Raw genomic sequence first — 3575 nt, 5'->3', positions numbered from 1 at the left:
TAAGTTCCAATTCTCAGACACTTTATCACAACAAAGTTTATTTCTTAGGAACATTATAATTAGCTTTTAAGCAAAGGTTCTGTAAACACAGGTGTGTACCTCTTGTACAACATACACACACGCAAATTCACACACACAGACTCTTACATCATAAGCATGAGCTGTACTTTTAGTCACATTTTTAGTTTAACTTTTAAAAGTAAAGGTGAGCACTTCCGCTCCACTAGCGCTGCAGCAGCAGCTGCCTTCAGGCCCCGCGCCGCCTCCGGAGTCCATGGCCGGCACGCGTTGGGTACTCGGGGCGCTGCTCCGGGGCTGCAGCTGTAACTGCAGCAGCTGCCGGCAAACCGGAGCCGCCTGCCTGCCCTTCTACTCTGCCACTGGGTCTATCCCGTCGGGCGTCTCGGGCCGGGGCCGCCGCGGCCGCTGCCTCCCAGACGCGTGGCCTCCAGACCGGGCCTGTGCCTCCCGGGAGGCTGGCGGGGCCTCCCCCTGTGGCCACCTCTGCCGCGGCCGCGGCCGCCGCGTCCTACCCTGTCCTCCGTGCCCCTCTGCTGCCGCAGTCGCTGGCGGCGGCTGCGGCGGGCCCGACGCGCAGCTACAGCCAGGAGTCCAAAACTACTTACCTGGAAGACCTTCCACCACCCCCTGAGTGTGAATTGGCCCCGTCCAAGTTAGAAGAGGAAGTGGATGATGTCTTTCTCATTCGAGCTCAAGGACTGCCCTGGCCGTGCACTGTGGAAGATGTGCTTAACTTTTTCTCAGACTGCAGAATCCGCAACGGTGAGAATGGAATACACTTTCTCCTAAATAGAGATGGGAAACGAAGGGTGATGCCTTAATTGAAATGGAGTCAGAGCAGGATGTGCAGAAAGCCTTAGAGAGGCACCGCATGTGCATGGGCCAGCGGTATGTGGAAGTATATGAGATAAACAATGAAGATGTGGATGCCTTAATGAAGAGCTTGTCTGTGGTAAATGATGGTGTGGTTCGTTTGAGAGGACTTCCTTATAGTTGCAATGAGAAAGACATTGTAGACTTCTTTGCAGGACTGAGTATAGTTGACATTACTTTTGTGATGGACTACAGAGGGAGACGAAAAACGGGAAGCCTATGTGCAATTTGAAGAACCAGAAATGGCCAACCAAGCCCTGTTGAAACACAGGGAAGAAATTGGTAATCGATACATTGAGATATTTCCAAGCAGAAGGAATGAAGTTCGAACACATGTTGGTTCTTATAAGGGAAAGAAAATCACATCTTTTCCTACTGCTAAGTATATAACTGAGCCAGAAATGGTCTTTGAAGAACATGAAGTAAATGAGGATATTCAACCCATGACAGCTTTTGAAAGTGAGAAGGAAATAGAATTGCCTGAGGAGGTGCCAGAAAAGCTTCCAGAGGCTGCTGGTTTTGGAAATACGTCTTCTCTGCATTTTGTCCACATGAGAGGATTACCTTTCCAAGCCAATGCCCAAGACATTATAAACTTTTTTGCTCCACTCAAGCCTGTTAGAATCACCATGGAATACAGCTCCAGTAGGAAGGCCACTGGAGAAGCTGATGTGCACTTTGAGACCCATGAGGATGCTGTTGCAGCGATGCTCAAGGATCGGTCCCACGTTCATCATAGGTATATTGAACTGTTCTTGAATTCATGTCCAAAAGGAAAATAAGACTCCAGGGGCTCCAGATAATAAGGGTGAAACAAGAAGCATTTCATTTGCACATCTTTCTTGGACATGGGATATACAGTTCCAGTTTATTAGCAGCAACTGCTAGGGAAATGATTTTGGTGTTTTGGGTTAATTGCTTCTAAGAAAAGTTTCATAGTGGACTGTTTAGAAGAAGAAATGAAAGATCCAGTTTGGGATTATGAAATAAACCACAAATTAAAATTTTTAAAAAAAGTAAAGGTGAAACATAACCAAAGAAATTACAGATAATTATTTTTTAATCACAAGGATTTTTCTATACATACTCGGAAAGAATAGACTCATAGTTGCAATGTATGCAATATGCCCACAAGACTGCATTGCATAGCGCCTATGCTTGAATTTGTGTATTAAAATATGTGAGTTAATTATCATTGACCTTAAGGCAAATCTTCAAAATAAAAAAATGTAGCCATACCTCCAGGTAGCATTGGCATTAATTTAATAATATTCTTTCCTCACCACATTAGGTTGATTTAAGATAGGAAATAAAATATAGCCTAAGGCAAATACCTAAAGTCAGTCTTGTGAATAATCCACCCTCAGAGCTCATAAGACACAGGAGATTGAACAGGGAACATACTAGAGGTGGACACTGTTAATAAAAGGTTTTTAAAAGGGACTGTGGCTCAAGTAGACTAAAATACAGCCATGGAATAGGAATTGAAAATGTTCACAAGAAATAATTTGCTCATCTGAAACTTCTAGATCCAATGAAAATAAATATTACCGGATTTGAAAAACAAAATAAAATGACAGTAATTCTGAGGAAAAGCAATTTTGTCTGTAATATTTCTGGAAGCCACTCAAGTAGCTAAAGGAATTTTACATATGTGCTATGAAATGGCCACTAATTTACCCATTTTACTACTTCATAAAATGACATTTTAAAAAGTAATCAATACTGTCAATTAGAATTTTGATGCATGACGTCAAATTCTATTGTTTGGAAAAGTAGTTGGAAAATTCACCAAAGAAGTTCTAGCTGAAAAATAATAACTCCATTTTATTTTTCGGGATAAGTTCAGATGCGGTCCCATCTCCTTTATAAGAAATGGTTAACATGTGCTTTTATTTTCAGGGTTAAGTGAGGAGTTAAGAACAGTGACTTTTATGTAGAGCTACTCAATAGGGATTACTTTGTATTATTACTACCAGAACCACTACCATCATCACCATCATCATCATCATCATCCTCACCACATCATAGTGTCAGCAAAACATTTCTTAGAAAACAAGAAATAAAGCATCCCCAGTGTCTTACTTCCTATTTGGAAATGGTGCTGAGTGAGTTGCTGTAAATCATCATCTCTATTAACAATACAAAAAAAAAGCTACCTCATTTTCCTTCAGTTGAAAAATCACATGTGGCCATTGATCAGTGGAGCCTTCTAGAATTTGGTATGAAGGTAATTTGTTTTGCAAACTCCAATGGCTCCAAGCCACTCTGTCTTGTCCCTGGTGTTTCATCCCCCTGGACTCGCTTCTCCCCTCAGCTTTGCCTCCTAAATTTCTATCCATTCTCAGCATGCAGATTGCATGCAATTTCTAGGTATCCCTTTCACACGTACTAAGGGTCATTCCCCTACACATTCCCATAACTGACTATACTTCCTTCCAATCCAATGTCTAATATTGTGCATTTAAAATGTGTCTATGTATATTAATTTGCCCCAATATCCTTTTGAAAAAATATCCATACTTTAAAAAGATGAAGGGGCGGCTGGGTGCCCTAGCTCATGCCTATAATCCCAGCACTTTGGGAGGCTGAGGTGAGAGAATTACCTGAGCTCAGTCAGGAGTTTGAGATCAGCCCAGGAAACATTGTAAAACCTTGTCTCTACCAAAAAAAAAAAAATA

At 42.1% G+C, this 3575-nt stretch overlaps 1 pseudogene across 1 annotated transcript; it reads left to right on the top strand.

Annotated features, from left to right (window-relative positions):
- The first annotated feature begins 274 nt into the window (after positions 1-274).
- Positions 275-1901, top strand: LOC100580287 (annotated as a pseudogene). Its single transcript, XR_004026395.1, has one exon. The product of XR_004026395.1 is annotated as a G-rich sequence factor 1 pseudogene (transcript).
- The last annotated feature ends 1674 nt before the right edge of the window (positions 1902-3575 follow it).

Source organism: Nomascus leucogenys, chromosome 17, assembly GCF_006542625.1.
Source record: "Nomascus leucogenys isolate Asia chromosome 17, Asia_NLE_v1, whole genome shotgun sequence".
In the NCBI taxonomy this organism is placed as follows: Eukaryota; Metazoa; Chordata; class Mammalia; order Primates; family Hylobatidae; genus Nomascus; species Nomascus leucogenys.
Note: the sequence above shows the minus strand (reverse complement) of the source record. Positions and strands in the feature narration are given on the sequence as shown.